Source organism: Danio rerio, chromosome 15, assembly GCF_049306965.1.
Source record: "Danio rerio strain Tuebingen ecotype United States chromosome 15, GRCz12tu, whole genome shotgun sequence".
In the NCBI taxonomy this organism is placed as follows: Eukaryota; Metazoa; Chordata; class Actinopteri; order Cypriniformes; family Danionidae; genus Danio; species Danio rerio.
The window spans coordinates 51,479,121-51,492,500 of record NC_133190.1 but is presented as its reverse complement, the minus strand read 5'-3'; the positions used below and the strand labels follow the sequence as shown (position 1 = coordinate 51,492,500).

Here is a 13,380-nt window from a genome sequence, read left to right as displayed (position 1 = left end):
TAGTGTGTGTGTGTGTGTGTGTGTGTGTGTGTGTGCACTTGTGTGTGGGCCTGTGTGTGGGTCAAACCTTATTTAAAGGTACTGTTCTTTATCTAATGTGTGTGTTTGCGTGTGTGTGTGTGTGTGTGTTTGCGCGTGTGTGTGTGTGTGTGTGTGTGTGTGTGTGTGTGTGTGTGTGTGTGTGTGTGTGTGTGTGTGTGTGTGTGTGTGTGTGTGTGCGCGTGTGTGTGTGTGTACGCGAGTACTTGTCTGTGTCCTCACATTATAAGCACCAAATGTCCCCACAAGTATAGCAAAATATTGTTTTAAATTTGCTGATCACTTTAGTTTTAGTTCATGTATTTAATGATCACACACACACACGTTTTAGATCTAAATATTAATAACAATTGTCAAATATTTGCACGGATGCATGTTTATATATCCATAATAAATATACAGCACACACGCACACACATATTAAGTCAAGACAAGCTTTTATTATGATGCGATTAATCGCGATACATTTTTTCCCAGCACTAATATTAATATTTATTTATTTACATCATCCGATCTCTTTATTACCTCATCTGTATTTGTGCAGTTGTTATATTAATATTTGTATTAAGACCATTCATGCACAATACAGTTTATACTTGTATATTTTGGTTCTTCAGTGGCTGTATTATAAGAGAGGCCAGCAGCACACTGTTGAAAATATCTCTAAATTAGCAGCATTTCATCTTTTGCGATCTGTGTTTTTATTTTCTGTGTGTTTATTTCTGCTTCTGAGTGTCATTATGGGATCTTGATCTTTCCTCCAACATCTTTTAACCTTAATATGTGTGTAAATGCCTCCTTTATTGTGATGTGTAATAGTGTGCAGTGCTGTATATAGTGTGTGTTGGTGTTGAATATTACTCTCTGCAGCACATTTACTGCTATTCTACACACTTACTTCTCTAGATATTCTTTATTATACTGTTTTAAGCTACTAAAATGTTACTACAGGTCTCTTTGTTAAACTGTAGAGTTGAATTTTTTGCATCAGAAGTGGACAGAGTAGAGATCAACATCACATAATGCAGTTCACCACTGCAAATAAACACAAAAGAAACTGTTCATTAGATCTTCTTTACAGTGTATCTTTACCAATCAAGAGGTTCTAATTAGATTTTGATTGTAAACCTGATATAAAGGTTACACAAAGCCACAGACAATTACATTTATTTTATTTATATGTGAGGTTTTCAGCTCCTACACTCTCAAAATCATCTCACACAGTAAATCTGCAGTTATTATTATTATTATTATTTATAATTATGCACAGAAATAGCAAAAAGAGCTCAGCAGATTCTGTCATGTGATTTCTAGTTTAATTAGTTTGACCTATTGAGGAAAAGCCTGAAATGATTAGCCTGAAATGCACAATGACTAACGCTGACACTGCCTCTGTTACGCTCATTGTTAGAAGGGATACAGCTGCAGCCAAAACTAAACAAGAATTATTGATATTATTTATTAAATAGCCGTTAAATTGTATTATATTTACATCTACCCCTACCACAACCCTAAACTTAACCATCACAGTAATGAATAAACAGTGATTACACAGAGTACTATTCATATTATTTATTAAATTACACATAAATATATATTTTTATTAAATTCTACCACTACCAGGACCCTCACAATAACATAGAAACATTAATTATGCATAGAATTATCTATATTATTTATTAAATAACCCATTAAATTGTGTTTTATTAATGTCTACCACTACTGCAGCCCTCACCGTAATATATAAACAGTAATTATACAAAGTATTATGCCTGTTATTTATTAAATTACACATAAATTGTATTATATTAACGTCTGCCCCTACCACAATCCTAAATCTAACTATCACAGTAATGTACAAACAGTAATTACACAGAGTACTACTCATATTATTAATTAAATTACACATAAATTGTATTTTATTAGTATCTACCACTACTGCAGCTCTCACAGTAATGTGTAAACAGTAATTATAAAGAGTACTATTCATATTATTTATTATATTAGACATTAAGTTGTATTTTATTATCATATACCCCTAGCACAACCCTCACAATAACACAAAAACATTAATTATACAGAAAATTATCTATATTATTTATTAATTTTCCCATAAATTAGATTTTATTAAAATCTATCCCAACCCTAACTGTAAACCTAACCCTCACAGTAATGTATAAACAGTAATTATACCGAGCATTGTTCATATGGCTTATTAAATTACACTTAAGTTGGATTTTGTTCACATCTACCAGTACCCGAACCCTCACAGTAAAGTATAAACAGTTGTTAAACTTATTAACAACTTTAATTTTATTTAATTTTAACTTTAATTTTTAATTTATTTACAAACTTGTTAACAGTTGTTATGCTTATAACTTTATAAATTACACAATAATTGGAATTTTATTAATATCTACTACCACAGCCCTCACAGTAATGTAAAATCAGCAATTATACTGAGTATTATTCAGATTATTTATTAAACTACCCATAAATTGTATTTTATTAACATCTACCACTATACCGCAACACCCACAATACCATAAAAACAGTAATTATACAGAGAATTATCTATATTATTTATTAAATTACCCATAAATTGTGTTTTACTAATATCTACCACTGCCTCATCACTCACAGTAATGTATAAACAGTAATTATACAGAGTATATGTATTTATTCAATTACCAATAAATTGTATTTTTTAATTTACCCCTACCCCAACTCTAAACCTAATCCCCACAGTACAAACAGTAATTATACTAAGTATTATTTATTAAATTACCTATTTAACTATAGTTTATTAACGTCGACCCCCAGCCTGACCCTCACAGTACACACTCATTCTTGTTGTACAGTAATTGTATAGTTGTATTGATATAAATGATCCTCATTAACTTCCTGGCTGCAGCTGTATCCCTTCTAGACTTCATCTTCTATTGCATTACGCAGGGAAAGCTGCTATGTGATTGGCTAAAATGTGTGACATGTGATTAATTTAGTGTTACAGGAAATGCAGATGTTTTCTTCTCCGTATAGTAAGATAAAATCCCAGTGTTTAATTAGTTCTTCATCTGGTCTATCGTCAACTGGTTGTCATTGAGGATTTATATTACGTTTATTTTATTTTATTGTTCATAATCTGTTTTTTGTGCGTCTGTATGTGTGACAATACGAGTGCTTATTAATCCTGAAATCATTTTTATTCTTGCTGATTGTTATGCTATTTTAGTTTTATTTTATTTTGTTATGCGTTTGGTTATTGTTAGTTTTATTTAGTTTTAGTTTTTTATTTATTGTGATTTTTTTGTTCATTAAACGAATGAATAGTCTTAGTTTTTTGCTAGAATAGCCTTGGTGGTACAGTAGAAGCTTCAGCTATGGGGAAAGCCCATCAAGAAAGCTGTACAACTGTGTGTGTGTGTGTGTTTTGACAGGTCAAAGCACCACATCCGTTATGATCCAGACACACTGATCTTGAACTAGGTCTTAAAATGTCACCCCTCTTCTGAGACATTCACGTACACAGACAGAAGTCATCTAATGCTTGCAGCGTTTAAGATGAGGAGTAACGTTTTCAGACAAAGTTCACACACACACACACACACACACAGCCCACATCTGAATGGGGCCCCTGGGTGTTTTCTGCCGGGAGCCGACCTGAAACATGTTTTTTTTTTATATCCGTGTGTGTGTGTGTGTGTGTGTGTGTGTGTCTCCAGATTCACTCAGATGTGTGAAGGCTGATATAGTCTGTGATCTTGTCATATTCTGTTATGATCTCTATGGAGCAACATTGGGGCCAAAAGTCTACAAACAGTGCGTGAGATTTGAAGCCCAGATAGAGGTGGCCAGCGAAACATCTGGTGTTCACATATGAAGCAGAGTTGTCAAGTTTGCTTACAACTGTCTGGAATACTTGATTTCAGTTGTGATATTCCAATGTGTGTTATTCCTAGATAGCAACCGCTGAATAACACAGACTCATCCGGGCATCTTGTGAAGCTGCGGTCACACTGGAGATGAAGAATTCTTCTATTTGTCGCACGCAATCTTGTGATGTGATATTGAGGTCACTAAGCTTGAACTTAGGAATGCAGCAACAAGCAAAACTTGTCGCAACAGTTTGCATTTCGGTCTGTTGCATTTCCATGCAAATGAATGGCAGTCTATAGGCCGGAAAGAGCAGTGTGACGCTAGCTTAATACATAGGTTAGTATAGGCTTTATTCAGCTGTTTTTGTTTCTATCTGTTTTGACTGTTTGGCGCCATCTTGTGTGTCAATAATGCGCAGGTTAGTGTATACTCCATCAGCTGTTTGTGTATTTGACTGTTTGGCGTCATCTAGTGTCTGAATAATGCACAGGTTAGTGTATACTCCGTCAGCTGTTTGTGTATTTGACTGTTTGGCGTCATCTAGTGTCTGAATAATGCACAGGTTAGTGTATACTCCGTCAGCTGTTTGTGTTTTTGACTGTTTGGCGCCATCTAGTGTCTGAATAATGCACAGGTTAGTGTATACTCCGTCAGCTGTTTGTGTTTTTGACTGTTTGGCGTCATCTAGTGTCTCAATAATGCCCAGGTTAGTGTATACTCCATCAGCTGTTTGTGTTTTTGACTGTTTGGCGCCATCTAGTGTCTGAGTAATGCCCAGGTTAGTGTATACTCCATCAGCTGTTTGTGTTTTTGACTGTTTGGCGCCATCTAGTGTCTGAATAATGCACAGGTTAGTGTATACTCCATCAGCTGTTTGTGTTTTTGACTGTTTGGCGCCATCTAGTGTCTGAATAATGCACAGGTTAGTGTATACTCCATCAGCTGTTTGTGTTTTTGACTGTTTGGTGCCATCTAGTGTCTTTATAATGCATAGTTTACTCTATACTCCATCAGCTGTTTTCATCTCTTTCCGCTTTGTGTTTTATTTATAATGGAGAATAATGTAATGATATTGAGCTTGTTTTAAAGCTCTGCTTGTGTGTTTGTCTTCAGATTGTCTGCAAGAGTGATGAAATGCCAGTTTACCATTATCATCTTCTTTATGACGTCTGAAGTCTGTTTGCATATTTCCCAACATACCTTTGTGTCACAAATGCAGACAGAGTCTGATATAATCTCTCATTCTTTACAGATTTGACACTGTCAGACTGTGTGTGTCAACATGATCAAATGTCACGCATTTCATCAAGATTTTTGGCTCCAGCGGCCCCATGTCATCATGTTTAAAAGTCATGATCCAGCGCAGCGCTTCCCAAAGTGGGTGTCATGGATCAGTGTGAGGGGCGTCGCTTGGGGATTTCCAAAAATCATTAATTTTATTAAACTTTTAGTATTAACATATTTCATCCATAACTATAAAATATTAAAGTAATATTTAATAGTTACATAAAATAAAAGCTTTTCGATTTGTTTTCATTTGGATTGCGATCCCTCTGGGGTGTTTACGTCAGATTAACCATACACCAATAACGTTAGCTGCAGCAGACTGCATTACAGCATCATGGTAAACTTTGACACCTTTACAGCACTCTCGTAAATAAATGTTGGTGTTTTTTTTAAATCATACATGACTGACCATACAGGATGATCTCCCAGTGGTGGTCTGCAAAATTAGAGTGGTGGTCACCAATAATAGACATGTCCTGTAAACATTGTGCCCCCAAGTCTCATTAGATATTAAATTAAACTAATGACAAGAAATTATATGGTTGCTGGACTGTTGCACTTTTTTGTGTTGTCAATAAGCTTGTGTTTATATTGGCCTATTGGTGTGTGTGTGTGTGTGTGTGTGTGTGTGTGTGTGTGTGTGTGTGTGTGTGTGTGTGTGTGTGTGTGTGTGTGTATGTGTGCATGCGTGCTGTCATGCGTATGTACTGTTTTTATATTTAGATCCACCTCCGAGGATTGTGGGGGTTGGGCTGGGTTGAAAAGTTTAGGAACCCCTGATCTAGTGTGATGTCATCATGTTCTAGAGTGGTATAGTGTGAAGTCATCATGTTCTAGAGTGGTGTAGTGTGATGTTATCATGTTCTAGAGTGGTATAGTGTGATGTCATCATATTCTTGTGTTCTAGTGTGATGTAAACTTGTTCTAGAGTGTTTTTGTGATGTCATCGTGTTCTAAAGTGGTATAGTGTGATGTCATCATGTTCTAGAGTGGTATAGTGTGATGTCATCATGTTCTAGAGTGGAGTAGTGTGATGTCATCATGTTCTAGAGTGGTATAGTGTGATGTCATCATGTTCTGGAGTGGTGTAGTGTGATGTCATCATGTTTTAGAGTGGTGAAGTGTGATGTCATCATGTTCTGGAGTGGTGTAGTGTGATGTCATCATCTTCTAGAGTGGTATAGTGTGATGTCATCATCTTCTAGAGTGGTATAGTGTGATGTTATCATGTTTTAGAGTGGTATAGTGTGATGTCATCATCTTCTAGAGTGGTATAGTGTGATGTCATCATCTTCTAGAGTGGTGTAGTGTGATTTCATCATGTTCTAGAGTGGTGTAGTGTGATGTCATCATGTTCTAGAGTGGTATAGTGTGATGTCATCATGTTCTGGAGTGGTGTAGTGTGATGTCATCATGTTTCAGAGTGGTGAAGTGTGATGTCATCATGTTCTAGAGTGGTATAGTGTGATGTCATCATGTTCTGGAGTGGTGTAGTGTGATGTCATCATCTTCTAGAGTGGTATAGTGTGATGTCATCCTGTTCTAGAGTGGTGTAGTGTGATGTCATCATTTTCTAGAGTGGTATAGTGTGATGTCATCTTGTTCTAGAGTGGAGTAGTGTGATGTCATCATCTTCTAGAGTGGTATAGTGTGATGTTATCATGTTCTAGAGTGGTGTAGTGTGATGTCATCATGTTCTAGAGGGGTGTAGTGTGATGTCATCATGTTGTAGAGTGGTGTAGTGTGATGTCATCATGTTCTAGAGTGGTATAGTGTGATGTCATCATCTTCTAGAGTGGTGTAGTGTGATTTCATCATGTTCTAGAGTGGTGTAGTGTGATGTCATCATGTTCTAGAGTGGTATAGTGTGATGTCATCATGTTCTGGAGTGGTGTAGTGTGATGTCATCATGTTTCAGAGTGGTGAAGTGTGATGTCATCATGTTCTAGAGTGGTATAGTGTGATGTCATCATGTTCTGGAGTGGTGTAGTGTGATGTCATCATCTTCTAGAGTGGTATAGTGTGATGTCATCCTGTTCTAGAGTGGTGTAGTGTGATGTCATCATTTTCTAGAGTGGTATAGTGTGATGTCATCCTGTTCTAGAGTGGAGTAGTGTGATGTCATCATCTTCTAGAGTGGTATAGTGTGATGTTATCATGTTCTAGAGTGGTGTAGTGTGATGTCATCATGTTCTAGAGTGGTGTAGTGTGATGTCATCATGTTGTAGAGTGGTGTAGTGTGATGTCATCATGTTCTAGAGTGGTATAGTGTGATGTCATCATGTTCTAGAGTGGTATAGTGTGATGTCATCATGTTCTAGAGTGGTATAGTGTAATGTCATCATGTTCTAGAGTGGTATAGTGTGATGTCATCATGTTCTAGAGTGGTATAGTGTGATGTCATCATGTTCTAGAGTGGTATAGAGTGATGTTATCATGTTTTAGAGTGGTATAGTCTGATGTCATCATGTTCTTGTTTTCTAGTGTAATGTCATCATGATCTAGAGTGTTTTTGTGATGTCAGCATGTTCTAGAGTGGTATAGTGTGATGTCATCATGTTCTAGAGTGGTATAGTGTGATGTCATCATGTTCTTGATGATTTAGTGTGATGTCATCATGTTTTAGAGTGGTATACTGTGATGTCATCATGTTCTTGTGTTCTAGTGTGATGTCATCATGTTCTAGAGTGTTTGTGTGATGTCATCATGTTCTAGAGTAATATAGTGTGTTGTCATCATGTTCTAGAGTGGAATAGTGTGATGTCATCATCTTCTAGAGTGGTATAGTGTGATGTCATCATGAGTGTTATAGTATGATGTCATCATGTTTAAGAGTGGTATAGTGTGATGTCATCATGTTCTAGAGTAATATAGTGTGTTGTCATCATGTTCTAGAGTGGAATAGTGTGATGTCATCATGTTCTAGAGTGGTATAGTGTGATGTCATCATGAGTGTTATAGTATGATGTCATCATGTTTAAGAGTGGTATAGTGTGATGTCATCATGTTCTTGTTTTCTAGTGTGATGTAATCTTGTTCTAGAGTGTTTGTGTGATGTCATCATGTTCTTAATTGATGATCTATTGTGATGTCATCATGTCATGTCATGTCATCATCTAGAGTGTTCTAGAGGGATGTCATCATGATCTAGAGCAGGAGTGGCCAAAATCATGTTCTGGAGTGATGATCTAGTGTGATGTCATCATGTTCTAGATTCTCCTAGTGTGAGGTTTTTGTGTTATAGTGATGGCATCATTATTTTGAGTCTGATGTTATTATGTTCTAGAGCAGGGGTGGGAGGGCCGGTGTCCTGCACAGTTTAGCTCCAAGTCTACACAAACACACCTGCTTACCAGCTCCAGTGACTGACATGCTCATGTGTGTTTGATTAGTGTTGGAGATAAACTGTGCAGGACACTGGCCCTCCAGCTCCCAATTTGCACACCCCTTCTCTAGAGTAATGTTCTCTTGTGATGTCACTGTGTTCTAGAGTGATGTTTTGAGCGTGACGTCGTCATGTCCTAGAGTAATTTTCTCATGATATCATTGTGTTCTAGAGTAATGTCATTGTGTGATGTAATTGTGTTCTAGTGTGATGTCATCGCGTTCTAATGTTCCCTTGTGATGTCATCGTGTTCTAGATAGTGTGATGTCACTGTGATCTATAGTGATGTTCTAGAGTTGTGTATCATTTCAGCTTCATCATTCCAGCTGTCAAACAATGAATATAATGTCAGCCAATCAGAATCCATCCTGCTTTAAATAGCAGAAGCATTCAAGTTCACTGTCCACCGTTAAGGATGCTGATAGGCTGATCTCTATGCTGTGAGCAGCTTTACAGTAAAACACAGTGAGCAAGTGTGTGTGTGTGTGTGTGTGTGTGTGTGTGTGTGTATATGTGTGTATGTGTGTGTGTGTGTATGTGTGTATGTGTGTGTGTGTGTGTGTGTGTGGTGTTGATGCTATACCACTGCTACTTCCTCTTTCCTCTCAAAAGAACCCCTGTTTGTGTGTGTGTGTGTGTGTGTGTGTGTGTGTGTGTGTGTGTGTGTGTGTCTCGATGCGTCACCTGTAGCGGTTGATGACAACATCAGTGTCTCTTGCAGCAGTCTATAAATCTGTCTTTCGAGTACAAATGAAGATATTTAGCTGAATGTTCATGCTGCTCTTTTACATGCAATGCAATTGAATGTAAACAGACTCTCTTGAGCTTTTAAAATGAATAAAACTCTGTAAAATCATCATTAAACACTCAGAACAGTTGTTCAAATCCTATTATTCAGTAGACTAGATCTAATGCAGAGTTACTCAAGTTCTATTACTCGTTGCTAGATCTAGACCTGAGAGCTTGATGTAAAGCATGATCTAATAAGTCTGCAGAAGCACTGTGATTGACATTCTCTCTTTGTACGTGTCATCAGAGGGGAAAAGCCCCGCCCACTAGTGTCCACCTCATTAGCATGTCCAGCAGGCCTGAGTGAGAAGCAGCCGTCTGTCCATTAGCCATTAGAGTGTTTGAGCTGCTGAAGATGATGTCAGCATAGACTAAGAGGATTATAGATGTGGAGTTCTAGATGAACAGCGACAGGAGCGACAGAGACTGACAGAAGCACCAAGCACACACTCACACTGAAGCACACACACACACACACACCTGACCAGCACTCACAACACACACACTGCTGTTTCACATCTGTCGCACAGCCGTCTGTAGGTCTTCAGAATGAGTGTGTGTGTGTGTGAGACTGTGGAAGATGTGATTGTGATTTGTAAATGTCATGTCTGAGTGTTTCTCCCCCACTGCCGGCGAGACTTCAGAACCAGTTCAGCCTGTTTGACTGCAAACGTCCAAGCTCAGTTTATTTTTGAGCAGAGACTCCTGCAGATCTGTCATCGTCCTGTGAGGTCAGCAGGGGGCGGAGCGGTGGAAGACTCCTGCCCCCACAGAAAGCTCTGACCCGCCCACACACACACAGAGATAAGCTGCCTATGACTGGTGGGGATTTTCCAGAGACTTCTGCTGTTTTTATTCTGACCAAACTCATATTTTATTTTAAACCCTAAAGCTTTTATTTTATTCTAACCTTTTATATATATATATGTGTGTGTGTGTGTGTATACACTCAGTGGCCACTTTATAAGGTACACCTGACTAGTACCAGGTTGGACCCTTTTGCCTTCAGAACTGCCTTAATCCTTCATGGCGGAGATTCAACAAGCTACTGGAAATATTCCTCAGAGATTTTGCTCCATATTGACATGATAGCATCACACAGTTGCTGCAGATTTTTCGGCTGCACATCCATGCCTTTCTATCAGCTGGAGCCAGTCTGGCCATTCTCCTCTGACCTCTGGCCTCATCAACAAGGCATTTGCGCCCACAGAACTGCCGCTCACTGGATATTTCCTCTTTGTCGGAGCATTCTCTGTAAACCCTAGAGATGGTTGTGCGTGAAAATCCCAGTAGATCAGCAGTTTCTGAAATACTCAGAGCAGCCCGTCTGGCAGCAACAACCATGCCACGTTCAAAGTCTCTTAAATTCTCTTTCTTCCCCATTCTGATGCTCGCTCTGACCTGCAGCAGATCCTCTTGATCATGTCTACATGCCGACATGCAGTGAGCTGCTGCCATGTGATTGGCTGATTAGAAATCTGCGCCACCGAGCAGCTGGACAGGTGTACCTAATAAAGTGGCCAATGAGTGTGTGTGTATAGTGTTTGTGTGTATGAGATGTATGTATGTTGTATGTAATGTATGTGCACATAAATGTTGTTTTAGTGTGTATGTGTGTGTGTGAGTGTGTATATGCAGTGTTCCGGGTGTGTTGTTGTATGTGTTTGTGTGCATAAGTATGTGTGTGCTTGTGTATGTTTGTGTGTGTGTGTAGCAGGTGTTATTCGTAGAGAGGAAATGCAGAAGTGAGAGTTTATTCTAGTTTTCAATCTTCTGCTAGTTGTGTATATGATTGTGTGTGTGAGTGTGTGAGTGTGTGTGTGTGTGTGTGTGTGTGTGTGTGTGTGTGTGTGTGTGTGTGTGTGTGTGTGTGTGTGTGTGTGTGTGTGTGTGAGTGTTTGTATAAAATATCAGCAGTCAGATGTCGTGTTTTATCAGCTGAAAGAGTCCAACATTCACTGATGTTGAGCTGTAGATGGATGGGAAACTCACACAGCAGATGTATTCAGACCACATCCAGACGTGCTCACAGATGGTTTTCAGCGCGAAACAAACCTCAGCAAACATGCGAACAGTTGATGTGTGCAGCTCCACAGTAGAGCTTTATATGTAGTCTAGAGTCCATCCAAAATACAAGTATTTGTAATTAGACTGATTTATTAAATTCTCGTAATCAGATTACAGTTACTTTTATTGGACTACATTATTGCATATTATTTACACAATGGCTGTACATGTTTCACAGTTCATTCATTCTCTTAAATCTGACGTTTATGTTTACAATGTTTTTATAGTTTGCTGTTTTTTTATTAATACTTCATCTGCACTTTGTGTTTTTACGTATTTGATATTTTAAGTTGCAGCTGATATTTCATGGTTTTCAATATTGTTTTTTGCAAGTTTGCTTTTTTCTCGATATATGTGATGTCAAATAAGGCTTTTTCATAAAAGTAATCTAATAGTAATCAGATTACATTAACATAAATGTGTATAAAGTAATTTAAAAGTAATCCAACAGTAGTCAGATTACATTAGAATAAATGTGTAATAGGCAGTTCATTCTGCTGTGGCAACCCCTGATTAATAAAGGAACTAAGCTGAAAAGAAAATTAATGAATGAATAAATGTGTAATAAATGTAATGTAAATGTAATCCAAAAGTTGTCAAATTGCATTAATATATATTTGTAATAAGGTAATCTAAAAGTAATCCAAAAGAAATCTGATTTCATTATTATAAACGTGATAAAAGTAATCTAAAAGTAATCTGAAAGAAATCTGATTACATTATTATAATTATTATAAAAGTAATCTAAAAGTAATCTGAAACCAATATGATTACATTATTATAAACGTGAGAAAATTAATCTAAAAGTAATCTGATTGCGTTATTATAAACATGTGATAAAAGTAATCTGAAAGTAATCCGAAAGAAATATGATTACATTATTATAAACATGATAAAAGTAATCTGAAAGAAATCTGATTACATTATTATAATTATTATAAAAGTAATCTAAAAGTAATCTGAAACCAATATGATTACATTATTATAAACGTGATAAAAGTAATCTAAAAGTAATCTGAAAGAAATCTGATTACATTATTATAATTATTATAAAAGTAATCTAAAAGTAATCTGAAACCAATATGATTACATTATTATAAACGTGAGAAAATTAATCTAAAAGTAATCTGATTGCGTTATTATAAACATGTGATAAAAGTAATCTGAAAGTAATCCGAAAGAAATATGATTACATTATTATAAACATGATAAAAGTAATCTGAAAGAAATCTGATTACATTATTATAATTATTATAAAAGTAATCTAAAAGTAATCTGAAACCAATATGATTACATTATTATAAACGTGATAAAAGTAATCTAAAAGTAATCTGAAAGAAATCTGATTACATTATTATAATTATTATAAAAGTAATCTAAAAGTAATCTGAAACCAATATGATTACATTATTATAAACGTGATAAAAGTAATCTAAAAGTAATCTAATTGCGCTATTATAAACATGGGATAAAAGTAATCTGAAAGTAATCCGAAAGAAATCAGATTATAATACTATAAATGTGTAATAAAAGTAATCTAAATGTAGTCAGATTACATTATCATAAATGTGTAGTAAAAGTAATCTAAGTGTAATAAAAAATAAGTGAGTTTCAATTAGCATAAATGTGTAATCAATTTAACCTAAATGTAATCCAAAAGTATTCAGATTATATTTCCTTAAATGTGTAATAAATGTAATGTAAATGTAATCCAAATTTAGTGATATCATATTAGCGTAAATATGTAATAAATGTAATCCAAAAGGAGTCAGATTACATTAACATAAATGTGTAGTAAAGCAATCTAAAGGAATCCAAAAGTAGTGAGATTATATTATCATAAATGTAATGTAAATGTAACCCAAATGTAGTTAGATTCTATTAACATAAACATGCAATGATTGTAAATTAAAAGTAATCCGAATGTAGTATGA

General features: G+C 36.2%; 1 protein-coding gene across 35 annotated transcripts in view; it reads left to right on the top strand.

The window, feature by feature from the left end:
• map4k1 (mitogen-activated protein kinase kinase kinase kinase 1) overlaps nt 1–13,380 on the top strand; it is a 78,739-nt gene that overhangs the window by 40,103 nt on the left and 25,256 nt on the right. For 9 of the 35 annotated variants that reach the window (XR_012391158.1, XR_012391155.1, XR_012391160.1 and 6 more), the window contains exon 1: nt 3,046–3,080. The exons of the other annotated variants lie outside the window; for them this stretch is intronic. The gene's annotated coding sequence lies outside the window, so the exon portion shown is untranslated. Of the gene's footprint in view, nt 1–3,045; nt 3,081–13,380 lie in introns of those variants that run through there. 35 annotated transcript variants of the gene reach the window in all.